We start from the raw sequence: 13619 nt of genomic DNA, 5'->3' as shown, positions 1-13619 counted from the left end.
GTACATTTTAACAGGGTGAACATCGTGGTATATGAATTATATCAATTAAAAAATGTTGTTTTAAAGGAAAATGTAACGCCATAGAGAGCATAAATGCGTTCATGTATTCAAAAAATATTTATGGAGTATGTACTGCTTATCTGACGTGTCTAGGGACCAGGGACCAGGAATTGAACAAAAGTCCTTCCCCTCATGGCCTGGCAGGTGCAGTCTGAAGAGTGCGTGACTCTTGATCTCGAGGTCGTGAGTTCGAGCCCTGCACTGGGTGTAGAGATGAGTTAAAAATAAATCAATAAATGAACTTAAAAAAAGTCCTTCCCCTCCTGGACAGTATATTCTGGTATTAGAAGAAAAGCAGTAAGAAAAATAGCTAAAAACTAGGGTCTCGGGCAGTGCAAAGGGACAAATAAAGCAGGGAAGGAAGAGTGGTGTCATTAGATTGTAGACCACCTGAATAAGCAGATGGCATTTTAGCAAAGATCTGAAGGGTGGTCAAAAGGCGAGCCATGAGACTATCTCAGGGAAGAGCCTTCCAGGCAGAGGGAGCAGCACGTGCAAAGGCCCTGGTGCACAGCTGGGCGCGACAGTTGAGGAACAGCAGGGGGAGGAGTGTGGCTGGAGTGAAGAAGGTAAAAAGGGAGAAGGTAGGTGGAGTCGAAGCCATAACTGTGGCGAAGGGGAAGGGCTCAGACTGCATTGGGTCTTGCAGGCCACTGTCAGGAATTAACTTTCATCTTGCGCTCAGAGTGACCAGTGGGCTTTCCAGGGTCAGAAATTCCCATCTGTCCCTTTCAGATGATACAGGAAGTTCCTTTTTTGGAACAGGCTCTCCCTCCTTAGGCCACTAAGCCCCACAGCGAGTGCCAGCGTGACCACTATGTTTAACAGAGTATCAGATTTCTCGGGACATGTACAGTTATGAGATAACGCAGACACTGGAAAACAGGATCGTGCTTTTCACCATCAAAGACTGTCACAGTCTGATTGTGGAAGTCAGATGGGGCGCAGTGTTCACTTAATTCTAGCCGTTGATATCATCTCCTAGGGTTTCTGTACTCGAAGCTTTTGATAAAGCCAGAGGCTGTTTGCATCTTGCTGGTTGACCAAGCAGACATGCTCAGCTTCCTGACGCGAGCTCCCCGGTTCGCCTCTGGCCCGGTTGCACTGTGTGCATTTACTTTGTGCTATCCACTTCGTCTCTCCGCGGGCTGTGAATTTCCCCCTGGGGGTGAAGAAAGTGTTCTGGAAGTAGTGAGGATTGATGCACAAATTTGCAAATCGACTAGAAACCCCTGCATCGTACATCGTAACAGGGTGAACATCATGGTATGTGCATCGTACCTCAATAAGAATGTTATTTTTAAAAAGACAGAATAATACCATGGAGAGCATAAATCCGTTCATATATTTTAAAAATGCCTGTGGGGCATTTACCGTTTACCTGCCATTTATTTCTAGGGACTGGGGACTGAGAACAGAACGAAAATGCTTCCCCCGGTAGGCCATATATTCTGGTATTAGGAGAAAAGCAGGGAGGTCGCTTTTCTTAACAATATCTTCGATGGCTTCTGTGAATGACTCTGAAGCACACTCAGGAGTCTCCAGTAATTTGTTCTCTGGTTTCCTGATGGTGCTTCACGTATGATGTAGTCCGTTGTTTCTGCTCATGAGGGTCCCAAAAGGCAACAAGTGAACTTTCCTCAAAACAGACCAACGCGGTGATGCTTTGTTCAGAATTGCCAAAACCTGGAAGGAACCAAGATGTCCTTCAGCAGGTGAACGGGTGAATAAGCTGTGGTACGGCCAGACGGTGAAATGTTATTTAGCATTAAAAAGAAACGAGCTACCAAACCATGAGAAGACATGGAAGAACCTTAAATGCATTATCACTGAGTGAAAAGGCCAGTCTGAGAAGGCTCCGTGCTGTAGGATTTCCAGCTATAGGACATTCTGGAAAAGGCCAGGCTGTGGAGACGGGAAAAAGATCAGTGGTGGCCGAGGGTTGCGGGTCAGGGGAGGAGGAGTAGCCGGAGCACTGGATTTTTCGGGCAGTGCAGCGACCCTGTGTGACACCTCGATGATGGCTGCGTGTCCCTGTACATTGGTTCAAATCCATAGAATGCACCGCATTAAGAGCCGCCTGGTTGATTCTCCAGACTCGTGTGGAGTCTCCTCCTCACTCCCGCTATCCAGCCACATGGCCTCTTCTAGAAAATATGAACCCTCCCCACCTCAGGATCTTTGCCCAAAACCTCGCTCCTGGCGTATTTCATACTTACTCTTCAGGATCGGCTTTCATGTCCCTCCCTCGGAGTGGCCTTTCTTGACCTCACAAGCCTAAATCTGAATCTATTATATTCTCTCTCCTTGTGCCGTGTTCCTTACGTGGACACACTTACCACCCTCTGTGGATTTATTAGTTTACTGTCCGCATCCCCAGTTGGGTGGCAGATTTCATGAGTGTAAGGAAGGCACCTGCCGTGTTCGCTGATGTATTCCCAGCACGTAGCCCGGGGCCCGATGGGAGGAGGTGCTCAGTTGACCTGTCGAATGCGGGAGTAAATGAGTGGGCTCTGTGAGGTTGATGTTATTAGCTCAGAGTACTTCAGCGATTTACCTGCTGCCACACAGCTAGCAAGGGGACAGAAATGGAGGAGACCTCAGAATTACAGTTCCTAGGTGAATATACCATCTAGGAAAGTATTTGCTAAGGGGATGGAAAGTAGGGGTGGGGGGTGGGGGGGGTGGGGGGGCGTGGAGCTGGCAGGTGAGAAGATTCCAGACCAGTGACTCTCAGGGAGATGGCCCCAGGCGTGTTGGGGGGTGGGGGGATGGGGTGAGAATGTGCAAGATGCATATTCAGTATTTTACATTTGTTGAAAAATACCTTCTGTTTTCATAAAACAGACCGCTGAAAGACTGTCCCTTCCCTGGCTGGGAAGGAAAATAGGAAATAGGGCGCCTTTTCCTCTAAGGGCAGATTTTTCAGTTTCCCAGAAGGAAGCAGGTTTACAAGGCCATGGGGAAACGGCTGCCCAAGGGCATTCTAGCACGTACCTAAGCAGAGTGGAGGGCAGGAGGGCAGGAGGGCGCAGGCGATGTCGGGGCGCGGGCCGTGCCAGGACCCTGTTCGCACAGGGAGAGCAGGTCGGGGTGACAGCACCCCACAAGCTGCACGCTCCACCCCCATCTCACAGACCGCCCTTCCCACCCTCCAGGCTGCACGTGGCTTCGACTCCCCACGCCCCTCCAACCGCAGCCCCCACCCCTCCATCCGCACCCAACCGCAGCCCCGATTCACCCCCATCACCGCCATAGGCTTCGCATCCGCCCAGTCTTGCCTCATCCCACCGCCCAGACTAGTCTCGTCGCCCTCCTCTGCCGGGCGGCGGTGCCCGCGCTTGTCTGTGACACTAGCGTGCTGGCGTGTCCGTGAGGGACAGGCTCGCGGTTAACAGCCATGCGCACGGGGAGAAGCCAACGTTGTGTGTGCAGTAGGGCCGGCAGCCGGGGTTGTGCCTGGACGGTTTGCTTTTGTTGTTCTTTGGCTTGGATTGGGGGCGGGGGGCTGCTGTTTGGGCATGTAGTGGTTTTTCTGTGTGCGTCTGTCTGTCAATGTATAGGTTCCAAATCGTTTTTCTGGGAAAAGACCCTTATTTTTCTAGAGTGATTTGACCCATTTTTGGTGAAATGCATTAACTTTCCCCTTTCGAAAGACTGATGGGGAGGGAATAATGGGAATGACTTCATATGCCAAAGAAAACATAAGGTGTGAAGAGACGTTTTATCAACATTTAAATCTCCACGTGCCGTTTTGGTTTTGTTTTTAAGAACCTCGCTAGGAATGAAATTGACTAAGTCAAAGAATGTTAGAGCTGGAAGAAACTTTTGAAACGAAACCAGCTTCTCATTATTATTTACGTAGAACAAGAGGCCCAGAGAGGGTAAGTGACTTGTCCAAAGTCACAGAGCACTTGAATGCCGTTGGGGCTGATTTCCAGCCTGGAGCTCAAGTGGGAAGCGCAGTATCTCTCAGTGAAAAGACAGTCGTGTGATTTTTAAAGATTTTATTCTATTTTTTATTGTATGGTTATCGTAAGAGAAGTTGGGAGAACTTAATGTTTTAATTTGCCTGGAGTTCCTACCACTTCAAAATGATCCTTGTGAGTATTTTTGCTGTATAATTTTCCAGACTTTCTAATGTATGTGTATCCTGGTAAAAAAAAAAAAAAAAAGCGCCGTATTTATTAAAATTGGTTCACACTGTGCACACTTCTTTGCAATGTAATTCGTAACAGATGCATAACTATTGTATTGAATGGATGTACCTTCATTAACTTAATCAGTCCCTAAGATAGACATATAAGCTTTTTCAAATGTTAAGCTCTTATAAAAGATGCTGCATTAAAGATTCCTGTTTGTACATCTTTTGCTGAAGTGGCGTCTCCTTATTGATCGGTATGAATTTTTGTACGAATGTAGTGCCGTGGTGTATGTAGGCTGGGTGTGAACCCTGGCTCTGGAACTTACTACCGTGTGTCTTTACACAAATCACCACCTTTCTAGGCTCCAATTGCTTCATCTTTAAGTGGAAGCCGTCATACGACTGATCGCCTGGAGGTGCTGGATTAAATGAGATAATACATGTAACATAATTCGTGCCTAGCACATAGCAAGTCCTAAATCAGTATTAGCTAATATTATTGGCACCACAAGAAGATTAGTTCTTCAACATAACGCCAGAGTTTTCGATTCTTTCAAAGAGAGTAATCCGTTTCATAAGGAAGTTTTTAGGTGTAAAACTAAGATAGCTAAATATTTCCTGCTTATAACTTAATGTGTCCAGAGGATAGATAAATTCTTTTTTAAATTTATTTTTGAGAGCGAGAGACAGAGCGTGAGCAGGGGAGGGAGATACAGAATCCGAAGGAGCTGTCAGTACGGAGCCCAACACGGGGTTCGAACTCACGGACCGTGAGATCATGACCTGAGCCGAAGTCGGACGCTTAACCGACTGAGCCACCCAGGCACCCCGATAAATGATAAATTTAAGTGAACTGTGGGCTGTTGAGCTATTTGCCGTGTTCTGGTTATACAGCTTACTGCCGGTCAAAACAGAAAAGCATAGCTTTTCATTGAAGGTTCTTAAGTAGAAATCGGCCGTTTTGTGATAACTGAAGCCGCCGCTGATACCTCGTCCTCTGGAAAATGCTCAGAGCACAGCTTACGCCATAAAAGCAGCAGGATTTCTAAGCTACCACCTGCAAAGCTTCCCAGTGCCTCAGAAAATTGGGGCAGGGGACGCCTGGGCGGCTCAGTTAAGCCTCCGTCTCTTGATTTCGGCTCGGGGCCAGGTCTCGAGGTCCAGGAGTTTCAGCCCCGCGGCGGGCTCTGCGCTGATAGTGGGCGGGCTCTGCGCTGATAGTGCGGAGCCTGCTTGGGATTCTCACTCTCCCTCCCTCTCTGCCCCTCCCCCGCTCGTGCTGGCTCACTCTGTCTCTCTCTCAAAATAAACAAATAAATAATAAACAAACGTAAAATAAATAAACGTAAAAAAGAACAAAAACTATTTTGAAAAATTGGGGCAGGTTCCAGGAGGTGAAAGCGAAGTGAGGACAGTCATCACGCTCTGACGTCTGGCACAAGACCAGGTGCTGCTGCCACTCGCGCACAGCGGCACCGACCCTCCGGCACACCTTGTTGCCATGGGACAGCAGTGGCCCCGGGCGACCTGAGCTGCCGCAAGATCTCCTCCGACGCCCCTGCTTCCTCGCCCGGTGTGCGTGCAGCCCCGCGGCAAAGGGCGCCAGCTCCTCCCCCCCCCCCCCCCCCCCCCCCCCCCGGCTGGAGGCAGGGAGGGGCAGACATAGGTTCCGCAGTGTCTTCACAGCTTTGACTTTGTCCTCATGGGTTCAAGGGAATCCTTGCGGGTTCCAGTTTGCCCCTGGTACGGACTGACCCCCCTCCTGACTCCTTGACTCCAGGACCAAGCTGATGTTGGCTGAGTGCTCACCGTGGGCCTTACCTTTATTACTCTAAACTTCACAGGGGCGCCTGGGTGGCCCAGTCGGTTGAGCGTCCGACTTCGGCTCAGGTCATGATCTCAGGGTTCATGGCTTCACACCCCACATCGGCCTTTGTGCTTCGGATCTTCTGCCCCTCTCTCTCTCTCTCTCTCTCTGCCCCTCCCCCGTTCTCTCTCTCTCCCTCTCTCTCAAAAATAAAACATTTTGAAAAAAACAAAAATAAACTTCACGACGTGCGGGTGGGGGCAGGTTCCATTCTACAGATGTGGCGAGTGAGGCACACGGGGAGGCCAGCCAGCTTGCCCAAGGTCACACAGGGAGTCCACAGCGGGGCTGAGCGATCTGCCTCCATAATTTGCGGCTCTTTCCCTGGTGTGGGCTGACCTCCATCTCCAGACCATGCGAACCCACAGCGCGGTGGCCGGGCGGGACGTCCTGACGTGCCCCACGCTGCCTGGCCCACGCCCTTTTTCCTCGGCAGCCAGGACAGGCTTATCGGCTGAAGGTCACAGGTACGACGAGGTGCAGGAGGGACCTTATTTTCACCAGAAAACATCCTGTCCCTCTTGCACACCACCAGAGGATAACCATCTCTCTCTCCTCTCATGGGCCTGCGTGAGTAAATAATTAGGAAGTGGCTGAAACAGTAAACAGAAAGCAGTGTGGTACGGTCATCCGTGAAGTTCCGCTGGAAATAATCCGAAAGTGTTCCTGCCGGTGATGTAAGTGGCTGCTATTCTCAAAGACAAACTTCCAAAGAGCACATTAAAGATGCGAGCACAGGTACCTCCTCTCCCCCACAGCTGCACTACAGTGTCAGTAAGAAGGAGAAATTTAGGGCACGTCCGGGGGGGGGGGGGGGGCTCAGTCTGTTAAACGCACGACTCTTGATTTCCGCTCAGGTCATGATCTTGTGGTTCGTGAGATCAAGCCCCGTGTCAGGCTCTATGGCTGCCGGTCTGGAACCTGCTGGAGAGTGTCTCCCTCTCTCTCTCTCTCTCTCTCTGCCCCCTCCACCACTCTTGCTCTCTCTCAAAACAAAATGAGAATGAGAAATTTGAGGAATTTATAAATGGGATGAATTAATGACAAAAAATGATTAATGGATACCTCCAGGATAAAGGCACCTAAGAAGCTGTTTAATCAAATTCCCTTGTTCTCTCAAAGGCAGGTTTGCTGCCACGGCGGGCCCAGCCTCTCTCTACCTGCCCTTATTTTTCTTCCAAGTGGCTAGTGGAAGAAGGGCCTCAAGTCTAATGAGCAGAGCCACTTCATTCATCAAGACACGGCACGGCTTGTCTGAGTGAGGCAGCCCTAAATTTCTTTTTAAAAGGGGATGATGTGGGGTGCCTGGGTGGCTCAGTCGGTTAAGCGTCCGACTTCTCTCAGGTCATGATCTCACAGTTCGTGAGTTCAAGCCCCGCGTCGGGCTCTGTGCTGACAGCTCAGAACCTGGAGCCTGCTTCACATTCTGTGTCTCCCTCTCTCTCTGCCCCTTCCCTGCTCATGCTGTGTCTCTCTCTGTCTCAAAAATAAATAAACATTGGGGCGCCTGGGTGGCGCAGTCGGTTAAGCGTCCGACTTCAGCCAGGTCACGATCTCGCGGTGCATGAGTTCGAGCCCCGCGTCAGGCTCTGGGCTGATGGCTCGGAGCCTGGAGCCTGTTTCCGATTCTGTGTCTCCCTCTCTCTCTGCCCCTCCCCCGTTCATGCTCTGTCTCTCTCTGTCCCAAAAATAAATAAAAAACGTTTAAAAAAATTAAAAAAAATAAACATTAAAAAAAATAAATAAATAAAAGGGGATGATGATAATGGTGGCTGTGCAGGTAAAAACAGGATAAATCACTTACAGTTGTCAAGCACAGACCCACTGGTTAGAAGCTATTCTCAATATTCAGGATATTAACACGTCCCAGGGTACCTGTAAACACCTCATAAAGAACCATAAAGCCATTAATCTGGCCTGGCTCTTATCTCACGCCTTTCAGTGGGGAACAAGAATTCAGGAAGGTAGTTGGGGGGTAGGGGTGAGGGGGGGTGGAATATAGAAACTCTCTGGTCTACAACACAGGCCCAGTAAAGGGCACACTTGCGCTGTTGGAGGGCGCCCTGCCGCCACGAGAGCAGAGCCCAGCAGAGGATGCGTGCTCTACAGCTGTGTCCAAAGTCAAAGGAAGGGCCCCTTGTACTGGAAGCGCTCTTGAATGCACTAGGCACTGGGCAGGGGGTGACACTTGCACTCTGACGTGGGTTTATTATTAAAACCCTGGAGTGCTTGGGCTTTCTCAAGGGGTGTGTGGCGTTTCCCGCAGGGTGCATGGAGCACTCAGAGGGCTCCGCTTTCAGCGCGTTATTGCAAAACCCCAGAGCAAGCAAGCAGCCCCCCAGCTAATCGTTTCGTCTGAATCGCCAGCCCGGCTCGTGGACTCTGCGTGCGAAGGGAGCCAAACCAGAGAGTCCCGTCCATTAACTACCGACTTCTCGGCGGGGAGAGGCGCGCTCAGAGCCCACGCGGCGAGGGCGACCACCGTCGCTTCCGTGCTGGGGCTGCCAGGGGCCCCGCGCTTTCTCCAGCCCTCCGAGTCCCTCGCCCCGGAGGAGCTTAGGGCGACAGCCCTGCACCGACCTCGGTGCAGCGACCGCCCGGCGGTGAGACGTTCTCGCCACACTTCTCCCAGGGCCCTGGGGGCTGGTGGGACGTTTCGTGCCCCGCCCCCAGCCCCGCCCCCGCCCCGCCCCGCCCCCGGCTGGCTGGCACCGCCCAGCAAGGCCCCTGCCCCAGGGTAATGCCCCGGGTAAGGGGCGAGTTAAAGCCCTCGGGCACGCCCCCTCCCGCAGCACGCTTCCGGCAAGCGCTCCGCCTACCTCGTGGCCACGCCCCAGCCTCGTGTGCTCCCCGGCAGGTCCCGCCCACCACAGCTGGGATGCCGGGTCTCACGAGCTGGACTCGGGCGAGACCGGGAAGAGCCACGGGGTGAGAGCCTGGGCCGAGACAGGTGCTTTGGCTAACATCAGACGTTAACATCTTCCCCTGGGAGAGGCGAGTTACGGGACGCCGCCGCTGCGCTCCGGTCGCGGCCCTTCCCCGCCCTCTACCCTCTCTGCCTTTCCCCCTTTCCAGATAGGAAGTCTTGTATCTCAGTGAAGGTAGAGGGAGAAGAGGAGGAAATGTGGTCCAAAGTGGGCCAGGGTGGAGGCGGGGTGGGAAGGACGAGGAGGCGGCGGCGGCCCGGAGCCCAGGAAGCAGCAGCTGGGCTGTCCTCCTGAGGTCCCTGAGGAGCAGCAGCCCGGGGACAGGCAGCAGCGCCCCTGCCACACCACGTTCCTGGCCACACCCCCTCCCTGGCAGCTTTTACACCGCACGGAATACTCGCACGCGTCCCTTCCGTGTACGGCGTGCTTCTGGAGATGCCTGGTTCTCCAGGGGCTCGGTTGCCTCTGGATAGCTTCCGGAGACCGCCCCCCCCACCTTCTTCAGGGCCAAAAGCCATCTAGCGGGCCCAAGGCCACCCCGGCCCCCATCCCAAGACTCCGGGGTGGGAGCCGACTACTGGGCATGAAGGTAAATATTTTCATGCAGTATTTAAATCCAAGTAGGGAAACATTGGCAGGAAGCCAGTTTTAAATAATGTTTTAGTAGAGCTCTGGACGATGCACGGTGGAGCAGGTACAGGATCAGGTCCTACCTATATTTAAATTTTGATAATTTCGGGGCACCTGGGTGGCTCAGTCGGTTAAGCCTCGGACTTCAGCTCAGGTCATGGTCTCATGGGGCGGGTGCCAGCGGAGCCCCACGTGGGTCTCTGTGCTGACAGCTTAGCCTGGAGACTGCTTCGGATTTTGTGTCTCCCTCTCTCTCTGCCCTTCCCTGGCTCACGCTCTCTCTCGGCCTCTCAAAAGTAAATAAATAAATTTTGATAATGTTTAAGTCATGAGTTATTTTTGCAATAACTTGTTCATGTTAAATACTGCATTAAAACATGTATGTTGATTACGGATTTACTTGACTCCACATTAAATTTTGCATGGGACCCAAAACTGTCCCCTAAAGCCAGCCTCAAACTGGGTATTACAGAAAAGTGTCCTGGGGGAGGGGGAGGGGTATGAAGGGGAGAGAAATTTTAAAACAAGCATGAAATAACATCCGTATATTTAATCCACATCTCTGAAGACCAAAACACTGGTGATTTTCTCCTCTCAGAAAGGAGCTTGCAATAAGCATGGGTGTGAATGAAGCCAGGGTGCAGGTGAGTCCATCTGAAAAAAGCACTTGGGCCAGACAGCCATTCTAAAACGTGCTTCAGGGCTTTTGTCCTGGACATTCTCATGTTGGTTTGTTTCTATTGCTTTTTTCCATTACTGGAATATAAGTTTTGAATTTGGGGACTTTAAGGGATAGAAAATGGGATAAATTCCAGTTTATGGAAACTGCCCATTACCAGTGGAAACATGAGTTCCTGGAGGAAAAAAAAAAAAAAAAAGAACATTTTTCCCACACCTGTACTATATACATGCACGTATTTTTCTTTTTTTGCAACAAAGCTCAATTCCTAACAGCAATCCTTTGGGATGGATAGTAACCCTCCATAAAGGAATATTTCTGTCTCCTGTGTAGTCATGTTGGGACTCCATCTGCCCCGGAAGTATTTACATTAATGCACTGAGGAGCTGGGTTAGAAGAGTTCAATTGTACTCAATTCTTTAAAATGTTTAAAACCAAGCAGAACCTCTGAACTAAAAGGAGTAATCTTTGTAAGTATGTTGGCACTGGTGCAAGGGAGTAATTCGTTCACAGAATACAGGCCAGGAGTGCCTAATGTCTGCTTAGTTATGTTGAAACTGAAGGAGGAAGAGAGCTTCAAGTCCAAGTCCTCCTATTGTTGCTTTTGAGCATTCAGTAAAGCAACGTAGGAAGTGGCATCCCTAAATTTGTCTAAAACAAAACAAGGAACTACGAATGAGCGTCCGCTGACCTAAAAAGGGTGAAAATGGCAGTTCTGACCTACACGTTGCAGATACCACACAAGTTCGATGTTATGAAACTACCAAAGGCAGAAGTGAATATTCTCTTAAAGAATTTCTAACATCTAAGGATTTTTTTCCCCTTTCGGCAGTACAATTATGAACAAGTGGGTTTTGTGGAATTTGCTGGGGGGTGGGGCAGATCTGTACCTGTGTTAATTTGAAATACTTTTTCACTTTCCCAAGCGGTGATGACTTGTAGGTCACGGGATCAAAAAGCGACTGCTTGAGATGATAGAAAACCGGAAGTTGCATCACAGAAGTATTGGTAGGGGGAACACCAGGAGGAGCTTATCGCCGGCTTTTCTGCAGAGCGTGTGTGAGTGCACTGTTGGAAACAGGCTGTAGAGCTAGTGATGGGGTGTCTGAAAAGCAGCTCAACAAAGCAGGCCACGTGAGGCCACAGCTGGCCTCCCCAGTCTGGCCAGGGCTTGGGAGGCCAGGCCTCTCTGCTTTCTCAAACAGGCAAAGCAAACTCAGAGAAAACGAAAAAAGTTGCTGACTTGCTTTCACTGGGTTTACATACTGGTCTCTTAATGGAGTCCTGAAAGAAGAGCCACAAGAAAGAAAAAGGGAAGAAAATGTTCTCATCTACTTTCAAACTCTTAATGTATGCTTTTCCCTTTCTCTTTTGCAAACGTAAGAGACTCGTTTTACGAACCAGTACTGGGAATAGAGACGCGATAAATTGGCCCAGATGACAGCCCGCTGTGGGCTCTGGCTGTTTATGGGTTTGACCACTGGTACATTTGAATCTCCCCCAAATGAGCTCTATTACACTGGCCTTAAGATTATATACTCATGCGGAGGAAGGATCCTAGATCCTGAATCTGAGAGCAAAAGTGAGGAGTCAGGGAGAGGAGACCCACAGTGTCACAATTTATAGTCGGGAGACTTCCAAAAGGATTAAATACAATGTAAATTCCATTAACCAGGGTGCTGAATGGACAGTGAGGTCAACTGACAGTTTTTAAAATTAATTTTATTGAGACATAATCAACATATAACAGTTTCACGTGTACAACATAGTGATCTGTATACATTGCAAAATGATCACAGTTAAGTCTAGTTAACATCTGTCATCAGTTACAAAAATTTTTTTCTTGTGCTGACAGCTTGAAGGTCTACCCTCTTAGCAACTTTCAAATATGCAAAGTAGTATTATCTTTTTAATTATTATTTTAGAGAGACAGAGCGTGCGAGTGGGGAAGAGGAGGAGAGAGCGAATCTTAAGCAGGCTCCATGCTCAGCATGAAGCCTGATATGAGGCTCAATCTCACGACCATGAGATGATGACCTGAGCCGAAACCAAGAGTCTGATGCTCAACCAACTGAGCCACCCAGGCGCCCCGCAATGCATCGTTAATAACTATAGTCACCATGCTGTACATTACATCCCCATGACTTATTTTATAACCAAAAGTTTGTACCTTTTAACCCCCTTCACCCATTTCTCCCACCCCCTCCCCACCTCTGGCAAATGCCAGTCTGTTCTCTGAGTTTGGTTTCTTTTGTGTGTGTGTGTGTGTGTGTGTGTGTGTGTGTGTGTGTGTGTGTGTGTTAGCTTCCACGTGTAAGATCATACCATGTTTGTCTTTCTCTAATTTAGCACAATATCCTTGAGGTCCATCCATGTTGTCGCAAATGGCAAGGTTTCACTCTCTTTTACGGCTGGATAATACTCCATTGTGTGTGTACGTGTACACACAGGACATTTTCTTGGTCCATTCATCCACTGATGGACACTTAGGTTGTTTCCGTATCTTGGCAACTGTAAATAATTCTGCAGTGAACGTGGGGGTGCCACCCGTCGACCTGATTCTAAAATGCCTAACGCCACTCTCCTGCCATAGGAACTGGTGATGGGAACTGGGGTCTCCTCGTGACGGAGAAGAGCCAGCAGGACCCAGGGTGCTCCACCACTCTGGGCAACACCACCTTCCACCCAGAATTCTAAAGCGGGGGCTAGAATCAGGTCAGTTGACAGGGTCCTGAACCCAGGAACTTCAGGTGAAGGGTGGGGGCAGGCTGGCACATGCAGAATTGCTGATGGCATGCCGCTTTCCCTCCAAACTGCTGACAGGGTAGAAATGGAGCTGTAATGAATTTGAACTTAGTTCAGCTTAGCATTAAAGGCTAAAATACCGAGACAGTGTCCAGAGCTTCAGCAAGTCTCATATTCCAGCTAGAGGAGCCACAAGCTTCCTTAGCCTCCTTACCAGACCACCTTTTTTTTTAACGTTTATTTTTGAGAGAGAAGAGACAAAGAAAGAGAGAGAGAGAGAGAGAGAGAGAAAGAATCCGAAGCAGGCTCCAGGCTCTGAGCTGTCAGCACAGAGCCCGACATGGGGCTTGAACTCACGAACTGTGAGATCACGACCTGAGCTGAAGTCAGATGCTCAAGTGACTGAGCCACCCAGGTGCCCCCATCCCAGACCACCTTTTTAACTCTCATGAGGTTTCAGAGGATGACTCTTTAGTCATCCTTAAAGAAACCTTCTAAAAATCTAATGTGCACCTACTGATTAGCTACCTCAGACTGAAGATGGGCTTTACAAATAAGGCGCTTTTA

Source organism: Panthera pardus, unplaced genomic scaffold, assembly GCF_024362965.1.
Source record: "Panthera pardus isolate Hobbes unplaced genomic scaffold, ASM2436296v1 HiC_scaffold_27, whole genome shotgun sequence".
Lineage (NCBI taxonomy): Eukaryota > Metazoa > Chordata > Mammalia > Carnivora > Felidae > Panthera > Panthera pardus.
Note: the sequence above shows the minus strand (reverse complement) of the source record.